General features: G+C 40.6%; 1 protein-coding gene across 4 annotated transcripts in view; it reads left to right on the top strand.

The window, feature by feature from the left end:
* The window catches only part of TDRD15 (tudor domain containing 15), an 82,824-nt gene that overhangs the window by 17,030 nt on the left and 47,291 nt on the right, over positions 1-18,503 (top strand). For all 4 annotated transcript variants that reach the window (XR_011482196.1, XM_020898264.2, XM_020898262.2 and 1 more), the window contains exons 2-3: positions 3,590-3,766; positions 4,927-18,453. The gene's annotated coding sequence lies outside the window, so the exon portion shown is untranslated. The remainder of the gene's footprint in view (positions 1-3,589; positions 3,767-4,926; positions 18,454-18,503) is intronic.

Below are 18,503 nucleotides of genomic sequence, written 5' to 3'. Positions count from 1 at the left end.
GTGTGAATTATTTGAAAGCAGTTTATAAATTGGATGATTTAATGGAGTTTCTTTAAGTTCTCTGATTCTATAACAAATATTCTACCAAATGGATTTATACTACTGAAAGTTGCTGTCTGGTGTATGGGGATGGGTCTTGTTTTCTTGACACCTTCATCTGTGATCTCTGGAGAATACAGATCCCCTTATTCAATTCCATTTCATACCCTCAGGGTTAAGGCCTCAGGGAAGAGGTCAGAGATGACCTAACTTACTTGGGGTCCTGAGCTGCTTCCTGGGCAGATAGCTTTCCATACCACTGTTGATTTGATTTCACTCCGCACCCCAGGGAGATTTTAAGGAGATACAATTTTGGCCTGAGTGTGGTTCAATTTCCAACCTTTATCGGATGTCAGATCATGTAAGATCATGGCATCCAGTCCCATCACTTCATGGCAAATAGATGGGGAAACAGTGGAAACAGTGGCTGACTTTATTTTTTTGGGCTCCAAAATCACTGCAGATGGTGACGGCAGCCATGAAATTAAAAGATGCTTACTCCTTGGAAGGAAAGTTATGACCAACCTAGGCAGCATATTAAAAAGCAGAGATATTACTTTGTCAACAAAGGTCCATCTAGTCAAGGCTGATTTTTCCAGGAGTCATGTATGGATGTGAGAGTTGGACTATAAAGAAAGCTGAGCACGAAGAATTGATGATTTTGAACTGTGGTGTTGGAGAAGACTCTTGAGAGTCCCTTGGACTGCAAGGAAATCCAACCAGTCTATCCTAAAGGAGATCAGCCCTGGGTGTTCATTGGAAGGACTGATGCTGAAGCTGAAACTCCAATACTTTGGCCACCTGATGCGAAGAGCTGACTCATTTGAAAAGCCCCTGATGCTGGGAAAGATTGGGGGCAGAAGGAGAAGGGGATGACAGAGGATGAGATGGTTGGATGGCATCACTGACTCAATGGACATGAGTTTGGGTAGGCTCCAGGCCTTGGCGATGGACAGGGAGGCCTGGCGTGCTGTAGCTCATGGGGTTGCAAAGAGTTGGACACGACTGAGCGACTAAACTGAACTGAACTGAACTTATGGGATGTCAGTGCTGAAGCATAAAGAAAGGATAAGGTAGCTGGCTTAAGACAGTAAGCCTAAAAGAAAGACACCTAGTGGGAAAAATAAAATTATCTGGTATTTATCCAGATGCTGCCACAATCAGATACCTGCCTTAGAGCAGCATCTATAGGGTATTAAATCCATGTGATTTCATTCATGCTGGAAAGTCCCTTCTCTCCTCAACAGAAGTGTCATCTGTATATCTTAAATTGATCCTGTGCATGCTAAGTTGCGTCAGTCATGTCTGACTCTTGCGACCCCACGGACTGCAGCCTGCCAGGCTCCTCTGTCCATGGGACTATCCAGGCAAGAATACTGGAATGGGTTGCCATGCCCTCCTCCAGGGGATATTCCCAACCCAAGGATCAAACCCATACCTTCTATGCCTCCTGCACTGCCAGGGGAGCTTCTTTACCAGTCAGTTCAGCTCAGTTCAGTTCATTCGCATCCAACTCTTTGCGACCCCATCAACCATGCATGCCAGGCCTCCCTGCCCACCACCAACTCGCGGAGTTTACCCAAACTCATATCCATAGAGTTGGTGATGCCATCCAACCAAATCATCCTCTGTCATCCCCTTCTCCTCCTGCCTTCAATCTTTCCCAGCATCAGGGTCTTGTCAAATGAGTCAGCTCTTTGCATCAGGTGTCCAAAATATTGGAGTTTCAGCTTCAGCATCAGTCCTTCCAATGAACACTCAGAACTGATCTCCCTTAGGATGGACTGGTTGGATTTCCTTGCAGTCCAAGGGACTCTCAAGAGTCTTCTCCAACACCACAGTTCAAAATCATCAATTCTTCGTGCTCAGCTTTCTTTCTAGTCCAACTCTCACATCCATACATGACTACTGGAAAAACCATAGCCTTGATTAGATGGATCTTTGTTGGCAAAGTAATGTCTCTGCTTTTTAATATGCTATCTGGTTGGTTATAGCTTTCCTCCAAGGAATAAGAAGCATCTTTTAATTTCATGGCTGCAATCACCATCTGCAGTGATTTGGGAGCCCAGAAAAATAAAATCAGCCACTGTTTCCACTGTTTCCCCATCTATTTGCCATGAAGTATTGGGCCCAGATGCCATGATCTTAGCTTTCTGAATGTTGAGTTTGAGCCAATGTTTTCATTCTTCTCTTTCACTTTCATCAAGAGGCTTTTTAGTTCATCTTCACTTTCTGCCATAAGGGTGGTGTCATCTGCATATCTGAGGTTCTTGATATTTCTCCCGGCAATCTTGATTCCAGCTTGTGCTTCTTCCAGCCCAGTGTTTCTAATGATGTACTCTACATATAAGTTAAATAAGCAGGGTGACAATATACAGCCTTGATGTTCTCCTTTTCCTATTTGGAACCAGTCCGTTGTTCCATGTCCAGTTCTAACTGTTCCTTCCTGACCTGCATACAGATTTCTCAAGAGGCAGGTCAGGCGGTCTGGTATTCCCATCTCTTTCAGAATTTTCCACAGTTTATTGTGATCCACACATTCAAAGGCTTTGGCGTAGTCAATAAAGCAGAAATAGATGTTTTTCTTGAACTCTGTTTACCATTAGTGCTCAAATGACCCTGTACAATTTGTGTTAGTTGTTCAGTCATGTCCGAATCTTTGTGACTCCAAGGACTGTAGCCTATCAGGCTCCTCTGTCTATGGAATTCTCAAGGCAAGAATACTGGAGTGGGTAGCCATTCCTTTCTCCAGTGGATCTTTCTGATTCATGTCTAACCAGGTCTTTCTGATCAGGTCTGACCAGATCTTTCTGACCAGGTCTCCTGCATTGCAGGCATATTTGTTACTGTCTGAGTCACCAGGAAACTAATTCCATTTCCCTGATGTGTTTAAATCTACCTGTTTTAGTTTCCTCTTTATTCAAAAAGAAGAATTAAAATTTCCCACCTCACAGTGTTACAGAGTTAAGTGATGGAGCTTTCTGAAGGGTGTCATGCATTCCACTTTAAAGACCCTTTCAAGAGAATATCGAAATTAAGGAAAAACTATTGTAGAACTCATCTAACAAAATACTTCCTAAAAATTAAGGTAATGCATTATATGCAAACAAAAGTGGTAATCAATTCATAAGTAATGTGCATCTGAAACTCAAAAAGATAAAAAAGAGAATCATTTTGTAAAAAAAAGCACTGCTTCTCACCCACATATCCTTTCTTTCCTGTGTCTTTGAACTCCCCTCATTGGGAGCCCTGACTTCCAATAATGTAGCTGACAAGTGAAGAACTGGGTTTAGAGGGGCAGTCACCAAAACACAGTTTTAGCAAAGAGCCCAGCTTTTCCAACAGGCCCACACTGTGAATCTGGAGCAGCGATCACACTGCTCCTGCCTAACCTGGAACATTTAGCTTCTGGAAGTCCACAGAAGAGAATGCAGAGCTGGGGAGGGGTACTCAGTGATGATGCTGTTCAACCACTCCTGTTACTGTGCAGATAACAAAACTGAAGCCAAGACATAAGCCAGGTTTTTTTTTTTTCTCTTTTAAATTTCAGAGTTAAATTCTTCATTGAAGAATGCAATGAAAAGCAAGGTGAAAAAGTCAAGGGTGTATCCATGTATCCCACATTCAGGGTGTGACTGTTTGTAAGCAGATGTGCCTTCAGATAGCCCACCATGTCTGCAGAGTCTACAGAAAAATGAAAGATCACTGCATACCAAGTATCATCTCAGTAAGTACGTGGGGTTAAGGCCAACAGAGTTTAACTTCACACTTAGCAGATCCCCGTTCTTGGCAGAACTCTCTTCTAAGCCCAGATAACATCACATAACATTAGAATCTTCCCTCCAAAGATCTGCCTCTCTACCTCTTCAGGGCAGCAGGAGCCTTCTGTTGGCAGCTCTAATCAGCGCAAGATCAACACAAATCCACACACCTCAATCACTCTGTTTTCACCTACTCTAGATTGCTTTCTTTCAGATTTAATTGTCTGAATTTTAGTGTCTGTGATAAGAAATCAAGGGTCATATCACACACCTCCGGAATCCTTCCATTGATTATGGACTGTGCCCAGCAAGTGATGACAGTAGGATTTAGGCAATTATGAGTGCAGGATTTTCTGGCCCTGCCAGGATCTTCACAGAGAACGTCATGCTGTGCACATTCTCATGGAGCTGGCTTGATTTTGCAATTTTTTACACCCTATTGTAAAATACTGCTATCTCCAACAAGGTCCCTGTCCAAGCATGCTTTGATGTTTTACTGGAATAAATGGCAGCATTCAGGATTTAAGCATCAAAAGTAGAAATATACATTTTTCTTTTTTATTCTGTAAGATTTAACACATCAATTATAAGCTTAATCACAGAAGAGGATAGTGAACAAAATGTGCTGTTGTGGAATTATGAAAATGTTTTAATACTTTTATATAACTTAGAATGTTTCTACAAAGAAAAAAAATTATATTTCTGAATCATGTCAGTGTTTTAAAGGATCCCACTGAATGTTGTGGGGCTTACTGGGCCTCTGAGAGGCTTTGTGACACTGGATTGTAGGGCACCCCCTGAGCCCAGTGATGACAGGAAACACTGACTTCCAGGTTTGGGGCCACCTTGAGGTTTTATGATTCTTTGCAAGCTCTAAACTCATAATTAAAAATGGATCGCCAAGGCCTGGGGCATGATTCCAACATTAGTTTTATTGTTTTGAAAGTCCAGATCTGGAATCGGAATGCTTTAGCAATCCACTTGAGGAGGTGAATAAAAGGCAGGCCGTCCTTCAGGAGGAGAGGGGGCAGGGGCACCTTATTGTTATTAACACTCCTGTGATTTCTGCTGCTTCTGTGCTTTCCTCAGTGTGACTAACCAAAATGCTCTTTGTTCTTTGTTCCAGACTCAGAGACATCCCTGCCACGCGGCACACAGATTTATAACGCTGGGCAAAGGTTTCAACAAATATGATTCCTTCACTCCAAAGTCCATCTATGTGTATTGCCTGAAATACAGAGCAGTGTGTGATTGTCTGCTAGTCTCTAATCCCAGGAGCCTTGGCAGCCGAGGCAGGATGAGTTCCTAAAACTCTGGAGACAGAGATGGCTCACACAGGCTGGTGCTGTGTAGGGGTGTTCATGCAATTTATTGCTCTTTTTTCAAACTGACATAGTGTCTACACCAACACAGCCCAGAAAAAATAAACTATTGTAAATGAAAGATCTAAAATTTGTCTATTGTAAATGAAAAGATCATAACCCAAAGATGTGGTGAAAACATGCTCCTTATCCAGACAGTCCACTGTAATGTTTCAATTGCAGAGTTTCACTCAGAGAAGGAGAATGGGTTCAAACACACACACAAAAGACAACAAGATCCAGGGGTTAGGTTTGATGGTCTTAAACACACAAGGATGAAGACAAAACTTCTGATATTGGCGACCTGGGTACATGACCTGGGATGTAAATCAGAATCTTCAAAGGCTATATTATGCTTCCCCATCCACCTCTTCCATGAAGACAGGCAATAGGGAGGAACTTGAATTTCTTCATGTCCTATGGCCGTCACTGAGCAATTTGTTTCTTAGGCATCTCCCATGAACATGGCTGAAATAACAAGTAAAACTCACCCAGGTGTCCAATCGGAGGAATGTACTTCTAACGTCCAAAGTCCATGTGACAATACTATCTGAAAAATATTTGACATGAACCCAATGCAATAATACTAAACTCACTCTAATGAGCAGTTCTGTAAAAGGCATCCATTTTGGAGCCCAGGCCAGATACGAGTGAAACTCAGTAGTAAGAATGACAATCTGACTTTACCACAAGGTCTTACAGCAGAGTCCTGGTATGGTGTTAACCTTTGGATTACCCAGTCTTGGGAAGGAGCCAACTGGCCTGTAGAACTCCTGAAAATGAAACACTACCCATCATAGGTGGGAAAGTACGTCTGCCTAAGTAACTCTGATAAGAGGCCCTTGAAAATGGAAAACCACAAAAACGCCAATACTATAGCTCTTGAGAAGTTCCTTGTTTAGTGGGAAAAGGAGATAAAATATAAAAATTTTGGGACTTCCCTGGAGGCCCAGTGATTAAGAATCTACCTGCCAATGCAGGGGACATGGGTTCAATCCATATTCTGGGAAGATTCTGCATGCCTCAAGAGAACTAACCTCATCTGTTAGAACTACTGAAGCCTGTGTTTCTAGAGCCTGTGCTCCATAACAAGAGAGGCCACCACAAGGAGAAGCCCAGGAATCAGAAGTAGAAAAAGCCTGTGTGTAGCAAGGCAGACCCAGTGCAGCCAAATAAATTAAAAAAAAATTTTTTTAATGTTATTTTTGTTGTTCAGTAGTGTCTGACTCTGCAACCCCATGGACTGTAGAACATAGGGCTTCTCTGTCCATCAACTCCCAGCGCTTGCTCAAACTCATGTGCATTGAGTTGGTAATGCCGTCCAACCATCTTGTCCTCTGACATTCCCTTCTCCTCCTGCCTTCAGTCTTTCCCAGCATCAGGGTCTTTTCCAATTTGTGGGCTTTTCGCATCAGGTGGCCAAAGTATTGGTGCTTCAGCTTCAGCATCAGTCCTTCCAATGAATATTCAGGATTGACCTCCTTTAGGTTTGACCTGTTTGATCTCCTTGCTGTCCAAGGGACTCCCAAGTGTTGTCTCCAATATCACAGTTTGAAAGCATCAGTTCTTCAGTGCTCAGCTTTCTTTATGGTTCAACTCTCACATCCACACATGACTACTGGAAAAACCACAGCTTTCACTATACAGACCTTTGTTGGCAAGGTGATGTCTCTGCTCTTTAATACAGTGTCTAGGTTTGTCATAGCTTTTCTTCCGAGGAGCAAGCATCTTTTAATTAATTGCATATAGTCACCATCTTCAGTGATTTTGGAGTCCAAGAGTATAAAGTCTGTCACTGTTTCCACCGGTTCTCCACCTATTTGCCATCAAATGATGGGACCACATGCCATGATCTTCGTTTTCTGAATGCTGAGCTTTAAGCCAACTTTTTCACTCTCCTCATCAAAAGGTTCTTTAGTTCCCCTTTACTTTCTGCCATAAGGGTGGTGTCATCTATGTATCTGAGGTTGTTGATATTTTTCCCTTGCAATCTTGACTCCAGCTTGTGCTTCATTCAGCCCAGTATTTCACATGATGTACTCTGCATATAAATTAAATAAACAGGGTGACAATATACAGCCTTGACATACTCCTTTCCCAATCTGGAACCAGTCTGTTCCATGTCTGGTTCTAATTGTTGCTTTTTGACCTGCACACAGATTTCTCAGGAGGCAGGTAAGGTAGTTTGGTATTCCCATCTCTTGAAGAATTTCTCGCCATCTGTTGTGATTCATACAGTTAAAAGCTTTAGCATAGTCAATGAAGCTGACGTAAATATTTTTCTGGAATTCTCTTGCTTTTTCTATGATCCAATGGATGTTCATAGTTTGATCTCTGGTTCCTCTGCCTTTTCTAAATGCAGCTTGAACATCTGGAAATTCTTGGTTCATGTACTGTTGAAGCCTACCTTGGAGGATTTTGAACATTACTTTGCTAGTGTGTGAGATGAGTGCAATTGTGCCATAGTTGGAACATTATTTGGCATTTACTTTCTTTGATATTGGAATGAAAACTGACTTTTCCAGTCCTGTGGCCGCTGCTGAATTTTCCAAATTTGCTGGCCTATTGAGGGCGGCACTTTCACAACATCAGTTTTTAGAATTTGAAATAGGTCAACTGGAATTCCATCACCTCGACTAGCTTGGTTTGTAGTGATGCTTCCTAAGGCCCACTTGACCTCACACTCCAAGATGTCTGGCTCTAGGTGAGTGACCACAGCATCACGGTTATCTGGGTCATTAAAATCTTTTTTGAATAGTTCTTCTGTGTATTCTTGCCACCTCTTCTTGGTATCTTCTGCTTCTGTTAGGTCCATACCATTTGTGCCCATCTTTGCACAAAGTGTTCCCTTGGTCTCTCTAATTTTCCTGAAGAGATCTCTAGTTTTTCCCATTCTTTTGTTTTCCTCTATATCCTCTTTCATGGCACGGCAACCCACTTCAGTACTCCTGCCTGGAGAATCCCATGGTAGAGGAGTCTGGCAGGCCACAGTCCATGGGGTCTCAAAGAGTTGGACATGACTGAAAGACAGCATGTACATACACAGAAACATTTACATTTTTACATTTACATTTACATTTCCCATAAAGTCATCTGAGTTGGGTGAGCTGAACGTTGGAGAATGGGCTCTATCTGGCTGCTTGAAGAGCTCAAGGCCATAAAAGTGTGTGCTGTCATTTTCTTTTTTATATATTTATTTATTTATTTGGCTTTGCTGGGTCTTAGTTATGGCTAATGGGATCTTTCAGTCTTTAGTTGTCACATGTGAACTGTTAGTTGTGGCACATGGGATCTGGTTCCCTAACCAGGGATTGAACCCAGGACTCTGGCATTGGGAGTGTGGAGTCTTAACCACTGGACCACAAGGTAAGTTCTTAAATGTCATCTTCTAACTGCCTGGTAAAGCTGTTTATCTTTCATGGGTTAGTACTTTATATCCAGGACAGGGTCTGACTAAATCATGAAAAAACTCAGTTGTGTATTACAAACTTCTTATCCTTCTTTCTTTTCTAATTGGAAATATTAATGGGTCAATTATTGCTCTGGGCTCAAGAGGGAAAATAAGCCCAGAAAAGACAAACTGCAGGCTGGGGTTATGCCAAGTGTATCCTCTGGATGTCTTATAGTGGGTTTCTTAAGAGAGGCATGATTTGTTGTTCAGTAAGGGCCACACTTTAGGATTTTACCCTGAGTTTGGACACAGTGCAGGATCACTTCAGTTATCTTGGAAATGAAAGTGGTGGTAGCCAGTGGAGAGACTCTTTTGGAGTAAGACAGTAACATTATCTAAAGTCACTTCCGGTTTGTAGATAAATAAATATGCACCAACTGATAGGATCATGCAGATTTTCTCATCAGACCTGCTAATGTAGTAAATGAAATAGTTTTTAATAGCTCTGCTGAGATATAATTCACATACTATACAATTCACCCAATTAAAGGATATGATTCAATAACTTTTAGCACAGTCACATAATTGTGTAGCCATCACCACAATCTAATTTTAGAATATTTTCATCATACCAGAAAGAAACCTTGTATCTGTTAGCTATCACCATCCAATGTCCCCATTTCACACCTTAAGAAATCACTAATCTACTTTCTGTCTCGATTGATCTGCCTACTACAGACATTTCATATAAATAGAATTATATAATATTATGATATTTTGTGACTGGCTTCTTTAATTTATCACAGTGTTTTCAAGGTTCATCCTGTTGTGGCATCTAACAAGGGCTCATTCTTTGTTATTGCCAAAAAAGTTCCTTTGTATGACTATAATACCCTTTGTTTTATTGAGTTATCATTGGTTGGACACTTAGATTATTTCCACTGTTTGGCTACTATGAATAATGTGGCTATGCAGTACTATAGCTAAGACATGGGGAAAATGTAAGTATTTATCAATGGATGACCAAGTATCTATCAACAGATAAAGAAGATGTGGACTATCATTCAACCTTAAAAGAAGATGTGGAATATCATTCAACCTTAAAAAAGAGGAAATCCTACCAATAGTAACAACATAAATGGACCTTGAGAACATTATGTTAAGTGAAATAAGGCAGACAAAAACAAGTACCATATGATCTAACTTATATGTAGAACCTAAAAAACAAACAAACTTATAGAAATAGAGGTCATATTTGTGGTTTCCAGAGGTGGGGTTGGGGGAGATTGGATGAAGGTGGTCAAAAGGTACAAACTTTCAGTTATAAGATAAATAAATACTAGGGATGTGATCTAAAACATGATGATAGTTACATTGCTATGTGATATGTATGAAAGTTAAGAGAATAACTCCTAAGAGTTCTTATCATAAGGAAAAACTTTTTCTTCCTCTTTTTCTTGTCTTTGGTATCTGTATGAGATGATGGATGCTAACTAAACAATTGTGGTAATCACTTCACAATGCCTGTAAGTCAAATCATTACGCTGTATACCTTAAACTTATACAATGCAGTTAATTAATTGTATAAGTAAAAACTTATAAAATATGTTAATTATGGGCTTCCCTGGTGGTTCAGATGGTAAAGAATCTGACTGCAATGCAGGAAACCTGGGTTCAATCCCTGGGTCAGAATATCCCCTGGAGAAGGGAATGGCTACCCACTCCAGTATTCTTTCCTGGAGAATTCCATGGACAGAGGAGTTTGGTGGGCTACAGTCCATGGGGGCACAGAGTTGGACATGACTGAGTGACTAACACACACACACACACACACACACACACACACGTTAATTACACCACAATAAAAATGGAAAAAATGCAGCTCAGCTCAGCTCATTTCAGTTGCTCAGTTGTGTCTGACTCTTTGCGACCCATGGACTGCAGCATGCCAGGCTTCCCTGTTCATCACCAACTCCCAGAGCTTGCTCAAACTCATGTCCATTGAGTTGGTGATGCCATCCAACCATCTCATCTTCTGTTGTCTCCTTCTCCTTCTGCCTTCAAACCTTCCAGCATCAGGGCCTTTTCCAATGAGTCAGTTCTTTAAATCAGGTGGCTGAAGTATTGGAGTTTCAGCTTCAGCATCAGTCCTTCCAATGAATATTCAGGACTGATTTCCTTTAGGATTGACTTGATGGATCTCCTTGCAGTCCAAGGGACTCTCAAGAGTCTTCTCCAACACTATGAACATTCATGCTCAAGTATTTGCATGGACATATGTTTTTCAACTCTCTTGGTTATACATCTACGAGTAGAATTGCTGGGTCTCTATTGTAATTCTATGTTTAACCTGTTAGGAATTGAGAAAACCAGAAAACAATGGGATTTTTTTCCTAAGAAAATGTGAAGGACTGGCCATAAAAGGAGATCAAGGTTGTGATTGAAAGAGGCTATCCTCAAGCCAGACTGCTCTAAGTCTATCATCTGTATATCAAGGGCAGTAACAAAAAGTACTTCATGGGTAACCCAGAAAGCAAAACTGCAAGCAAACTTTCCAGTAGTCCTAATATCCCAAGATTTTTGTTTGTTTGTTTTAGATTCAAACAGGAAGGTAGATAGATTTTCTATTCCTGTAAATTATTTCTACATGGCATGTCTTAGAAGTACTTCAGGAGAAGCTGTGTAGACTTCACTGCCTAGAGTCATATCTGAATCCTATAAAGATGTATAAGAAATATAATGGCCACTGGTTCTTTGTGGCTTTGGCAATTAAGTTAATCAAAATAAAATAATATTTAACAGTCATATCCTCAGTTGTACTGGCCACTTTGCAAGTGCTTAATACCCACATGTGACTTGTGGCTACTATGTTGGGAATTTCCCTCATTGCATAAAGTTCTATCAGACAGGGTTGTTGTGAAGCAGAGCTCCTAAAATGGTGGTGATTTAATCCCCTTTCAAAGAAATCTGGCAATGTGTGAAGACATTTTGATTTTTTCAACTTAGGGAAGGAAGGGTGCTTCTGTGTCTAGTGGGTAGAGGCCAGGGATGCTGCCAAACATCCTATAATGCACAGGGCAGTCTCCACAACAACTAGCCATCCCCAAATGTCAATAGCTGCAGGACTGAGAAACTCTGTTCTGAAGCAAGGATGTCCAAACCTGGGTAGCTTTTTATCAAAAACATCAGAAGAATCAAGTGGTCCTCTTTTTAATAATTCATATACCTGAGTCCCACCCCTAAGATTCTGATTAAGGAAGTCCGAAGAGAATCCAGGAATTTGTGTTGTTCAAAAGCTTTCCAAGTGATTCTAATGACCGAGAAGATTCAAGAACTATCATGTGAAAGCGACTGACTCTCAGCTCTTAATTCAGAGGAATATCACCTGGTAAATATGAGCAGTACTCCAAGAATAGATTAATGGCTCCAAGGCTATTACCTCTTCTGTTTAATTTCTCCAATTACTTATTTCTCAATTAATGGGGTCATTAAGCACTTAAGAGTTGCATTAATGTCTCTCTTCTTTAAAAAATTCTTTTATTCTGTGTAAATCTAGTTTGCAAATGATTACATCTCATTAATTATTGTACACTTTCTGTTTACAAACAGAACAAAAGACCTAGAAAAAGTCTGGCAGCTGTCTCTGTTCACTGGTGTTTGATGAGATACAGATGAGCAAACATGCATACCAGCCCTGTAGGTAGTCTGGCATGGCATATTAATATTCATTCCTTTGCTACTGACTAACTTAATACATAGAAGCAGAATTCATTTTAAGTGGTTTGAAGTTGCATAGTTTAAGGTCAATACAATTCTTCTAAACTTAGAAAAGTATATAAATGAATTAATTTTAGCTTTAAGACACTTTTTTCCTTTTCCATTTTCTATCAATCTGTAATAAATTACAAAAAGGGAATAGTTCTTGCTCTTAAAAAACTTAAAAGGTCGTAGTGGAAAATGAGACATAAACACAAGTATATGAAAGAAAAAAGATGTTAAATATTTTGAGAGGATATAAATTTGAGAGGAAGAAATCATTCTGACTGGAGAGATCTGGGAAAATTTTCAAGGAAGTAGAAGCATTTTCATTCACTCAATAAGTGTTTGCTGGCCCTACCTCATGCTAGGTTCACCATATCTGACATATGTAAACAGCTCCTACAACTCGACATTGAAATAAAACCAAAAAACCCAATAAAAAAATGAGCAGAAGAACCGAATAGACATTTTTTCCAAAGAGGGAATGCAGATGGCCAACAACACGTGAAAAAATGCTCAACATCACTAACCATTGGGAAGTGCAAATCAAAACCACATAGAGATATCACCTCACACCTATCTGAATGGCTATCATAAAAACAAAAACAAAAACACGAGGAACGAATGTTGGTGATGAAATGGAGAAAAGGGAACCCTCTTACACTATTGGTGGGAATGTAAATTAGTGCAGCCACTGTAAAAGCAGAATGGAGAGGTCTCAAAAAACTAAAAGTAGAACTAGCATGACCCAGCAATTCCACTGCTAGGTATATATTTGAAAAAAAACACAAACGCTGATTCAAAAGATACATGCACCCTGATGTTCACAGTAGTACTATTTAAAACTGCCAAGGTATGGAAGCAACCCAAGTGTCTACCAACAGATTAATGGATAAAGAAGATACATATTTGTAAAATGGAATACAACTTGGTCATAAAAAAGAATAAAATTCTGCCATTTGCAGTAACATGGATGGACTCGGAGGTCATTATGCTAAATGAAATGTCAGACAAAAAGACAAATACTGAATGATATCACTTAAATGTGGATTCTAAAAAATGCAACTAGTGAATATTACAAAAAAGCAGCAGACTTACAGATATACAGAACAAACTAGTGGTTATCAGTGTGGAGGGGGAGTAATACAGGAGTGAGAGAGTGGGAGACACAAACTATTGGGTGTAAGATAGGCTCAGTGAAGTACAACATGCGGAATATGTCTAATATTATGTAATATCAGTAAATGGGAAGTACTTTTTAAAAATGGATAAAAAATTTTAAAAAATGGAAAAAACAATAATTCTTTTAGTAGGTTTCAACTTTATTTTTACCTATGCCCCTCTTCTTTTATGTTTATATCGCTAACAATTTTAATTCTACATAATCATTAAATTTGTTTTTTCCACTTTTATTTTGAGGACTCTTCAATTACTTAACAGATGCAGCATCAGCAATTATTTAAATTTTTGCTAATTGCTTAATTAGGAGAGATTTCCTTTTCATTTTAACTCTTCTGATCACAAACTCTGCTGGCTAAAGCAAATCAAACCACAAGGCCAGCCCATCAAGGGAAAGGAAATAAATTCATCTATTCATTTGTAAGATCTGCAGAGTCATTCTGCATTTTAACCTTTCTGATACCTAACCACCCTCAGAAAAGACTACTATGAAATCAATGGTGTGCCTTAAAATTGATGGCTTCTTAGAAGTGGATTTGCTACATATACAGTAATGCCAGTTTAGCTCACTCACACATTAATCCTTCATTAAAAACTACTGAGTATCTGTGTTCAATACACTGTACTAGGTGTAAGAGATATTAGCAGTGAGTAAGACAGATGTGATTCTGGTCCTTATCTAACTTACCTTAGGTCTAGAGTCCATAGTCACAAGGTCCTGTTAATTTGACATTCTAAGTAATCTTGAATATGATCCATCTTCTAGCTGTGTTCTACCTCTGTTCTGGCTCAAGTCCTTATCATGTCTCACATCTGTTACTGAAAAAACCCCTCTCCCCACAAATTCATTTTTACACAACACTCTGTGATTTGATTTAATCACATCTTGAACTTAATTGGCTCATCCATCAATTCTAGGATGAGGTTCACTGTCTATAAAATATCATGCTAGGTCCTCTGTAGTCAGGTTTCTGCTACCCTTAGGCTATGTCTCTGAACAAGCTTCTCAATTTACCACCGTGTATCACCGCCCTGAGTTTAGGCTCTGTGCATTTCATGCTATTTTTCTCCTCTCTGCCTTGGTCTATATTATCCTGACAAGCCACTAAGTCTTTGGTCTTTGCCTTGCCAAATCCTCCTCATCCTTAAAGGCTTAATTCAGTGTCACCTCCTGGAATTTAGGAGAAGAAACAGAATTGTTTAGGAAATTTCCTAAAACAGAGGTTATAGGAAATACTACGGAAAGGGACTTGAAAGCTACGAGGATGGAGCTGGAGGTCAGAATGAAGGAAAGCTGTGTTGACAAATGGCAAAGGGCTGGGTTGAACAGAAAGGGTGCTGGGGCTGTGATGACAGGATGAAGCCTGGGCATTGGAAAAGGAATAGGACAGGGAGCTCGTAAGGAGGATGGGGAAAATGAAGACTTATGTGGGAAGTCTTTTTGGGAACTTTCTTATGGGAAGTGGAAAACTTATGTGGGAAGTTTCTGGGACCTGGGAGCAGATTTAGGGAAATGGAAGCAAATGGTGCTCGTCTATGTAGTAATTAAAATTGTCTAGTGTAACAGAGCTTGTGATACGTATTCCATTTTGGGAAAACATTTCAACACTATTGTTTTTTAACAGCTACAAATTTCTGAATTTCTTATTGCTGAATCCTTACTTTGCTTCTAGTTCACATTATTATAAGCAAAGTCGTATGGATTATCTCTGTAGCTGTATTTTTGCTCAGAGTCACAATTATTTCTTTAAGAGAAGTGACTAGGGGTGGGAGAGTGGTTGTGGGAAGGAGTGCCAGGGTAAGTGGTATACACCCTTTGAAGGCTTTGGATGGATAGTTTTCAAATTGCTTCAATTAACACTTCTACCACAAGTATATGATGGTACTTGTTACACCACATCCTCATTAACACTGTATATTTAGGGGGAAAAATTGGTCAGTTTTAATTGCATCTTAAGTAGAAAAGACTTCTCACCTTAAGGAAGTGACAGAATGACTGCAGATGTATAGGCATCAAGGGTGAGATAGCGTGAGATCACAAACCAAATTTGTGCTGCCTCCTGGTGGCACCTAAGAAACCAACACGACAGAAAATCCAGTTAACCAGAAAGGAGATTATCCCAAGTCATCAAGCTTAATTTATTTCATGCTAAAGTTCTAGAAAATGGGCAGTAGAAGTATAGAAAAAAAGTGGAGCTAACTTTAGGATATTGGAGGATATGGGAACTAGAGGAAAAATATTCTTACCCAGAAGTATCATACATGGCATGCTATACTCAGAAATGATTAAACTGAATAAAAGAATGTTTAAATGGCATGTTCTGAGGATGGATCATGTGCAGCTTCCATGAAAAGGGGTGATGGAAATGACTATATTTTATATCTGCTTTCCTATAAGATGGTAAAGGCCAGGAGGCACAAAAATTTAAGAGACTTGCCCAGTTTACAGTCTTCTAGAGTTAAGTGTTTCACTGAAAAGAACACCCTGGCTTCCCAGGTGACATTAGTGGCAACGAACCTGCCTGCCATTGCAGGAGATGTAACAGACACGGGTTCGATCCCTGGGTCAGGAAGATCCCCTGGAGGAGGGCACAGCAAGCCGCTCAAGTATTCTTGCTCAGAGAATCCCATGGACAGAGGAGTCTGGCAGGCTGCAATTCATAGGGTTGGACAGAGTTGGACACAACTTAGCATGCAAGCATAATAGCAGTTGAGTATTTTGGATCTTAGACTGGTTTGGAATAGCATGGTTACTTTTACTCTTGTATGTTTCCTGTGTGCAAGACACTGTGCTCCTTACTCAGGAAAAAAGTGGAAAGGAAAAAAGGTGCAAAAACAAATGACACAGTTGTGGTCCTAACCAGAATTGTTAATACACTGCTCTTTTCAAGGGTTCCATCCTCTGCTTTGCTCACATGTTCGAGGTAATCTCATCTAACTCCCAGACTGCGGCTACCACCTGGACAGTAATGTATTTGTTCATTCAACTTTTCACTTAAAGATTCACTGAGGAAAAATAATATGCTCAGTGTTATTTCTATGAGACTTGATGTTGCAGGAGAAACAGACACTAATAATCATATAATTATGCAGATGACACCATCCTTATAGCAGAAAGTGAAGAAGAACTAAAGAGCCTCTTGATGAAAGTGAAAGAGGAGAGTGAAAAAGTTGGCTTAAAGCTCAGCATTCAGAAAACTAAGGTCATGGCATCTGGTCCCATCACTTCATGGCAAAAAGATGGGGAAACAGTGGGAACAGTGGCTGACTTTAGTTTTGGGGGCTCTAAAATCACTGCAGATGGTGATTGCAGCCATGAAATTAAAAGACGCTTGCTCCTTGGAAGGAAAGTTATGACCAACCCAGACAGCATATTAAAAAGCAGTGACATTACTTTTTCAACAAAGGACCATCTAGTCAAGGCTATGGTTTTTCCAGTAGTCATGTATGGATGTGAGAGTTGGACTATAAAGAAAGCTGAGCACTGAAGAATTGATGCTTTTGAATAGTGGTGTTGGAGAAGACGCTTGAGAGTCCCTTGGACTGCAAGGAGATCCAACCAGTCCATCCTAAAGGAGATCAGCCCTGGGTGTTCACTGGAAGGACTGATGCTGAAGCTGAAACTCCAATACTTTGGCCACCTGATTCAAAGAGCTGACTCATTTGAAAAGACCCTGATGCTGGGAAAGATTGAGGGCAGGAGGAAAAGAGGATGACAGAGGATGAGATGGTTGGATGGCATCACTGACTCAATGAACACGGGTTTGGGTGGACTCTGCGAGTTGGTGATGGACAGGGAGGCCTGGCGTGCTGCGTTTCATGGGGTTTCAAAGAGTCGGGCACAACTGAGTAACTGAACTGAACCACGTATTTACACACTATAATTATTAAGGGGAAAGTCCAGCTTGCTATGAGAAAATAAAATAGTTCAGTGGTTCCTAAACCTTCTTGCTATCATGCTGTTAAAGCACCTGTATCTCTAATGACTGAATGATTGAGGAATTGACTAAATTCTTCAATCTTAATTTCTCTCTCTCTTTTTTTTAAGTGCTAAAATTAGAGACCACTTGACTTGAATCATCTTTCTTAGTGTCTGGGAAGTTTCATAAAAAGGCCTTATCAAAAATTGCCGAATTACATGTGTTATTCTTTTTCTTAGATGCGACTCACTTAACAGATAAACTCAAGAAAAATATTATTAATTCCTATATTTTTTCAAAGTTTGTGTTTTTCTTTTTTTCATTGAGGTATAAGCTAAAGTGTACTCAAGCGTACAGGTCAATGGCTTTTTAACAAAAAGACGCTGGTAGCAATGAGATCTTTAATAATATTTTACAAATGACCACTATCTGTTGCAGGGATCCGATTCAAGTTTCTGCAACACAGAGAAACAGAAGAAAACGCAATAAGGTACAGAAAGACCTGATTCATTGGGGCTCAGTAAGTGGCTGTTACTTTCACTGGTCTGTAAAGTCTACAGACTAGGGGCGCCCGGGTTTCTTTCCTGGGGAGCCACAACGGGGATCGTCTGCGTGCTCTGAAGGCTTTGCACAACCAGATACGAGGGGTGACTGCACCCCATGCGCCACATCCACCAGGCAAGCAACATCCTTTACAGCACCCTAGCCCTGCCCCCTTCCCCAGAGGCCTCCTACAAGGCTCTAACCCAGGTGTTAGCCAGGCCCTAAAAGACCAGGCTGGGAGGGGGCCCACCTGGAGTGGGTACCTCAGATTGAACAGCGCGCTTCCCAGGACCCCGGTGGCTGGCGTTCTCAGGCTGGAGGAACAGCTTGCAGCCGCGAGCTTCCCGTGATGCCCCGGCCTCCACGCCCTGCGCCTGCGCCCCGCAGCGCACGAGGGGCGAGAACCCGCTTCAAGTTTGCCGCCATCTTGGGCTGTGGCTAGAGCGTCGGGAAGAAACTGACTTGGCGTCAGGAAGAAATGGACCTCCTCTGAGGGCTCCGTAAGTCGCTATCTATAAAATGGTCAGCTCTCGGTAGGCGGTATTGTTTT

This window comes from Odocoileus virginianus, chromosome 2 (genome assembly GCF_023699985.2).
Source record: "Odocoileus virginianus isolate 20LAN1187 ecotype Illinois chromosome 2, Ovbor_1.2, whole genome shotgun sequence".
In the NCBI taxonomy this organism is placed as follows: domain Eukaryota; kingdom Metazoa; phylum Chordata; class Mammalia; order Artiodactyla; family Cervidae; genus Odocoileus; species Odocoileus virginianus.
The sequence above is the reverse complement of the archived record's forward strand: the minus strand, read 5'-3'. Positions and strand labels throughout refer to the sequence as shown.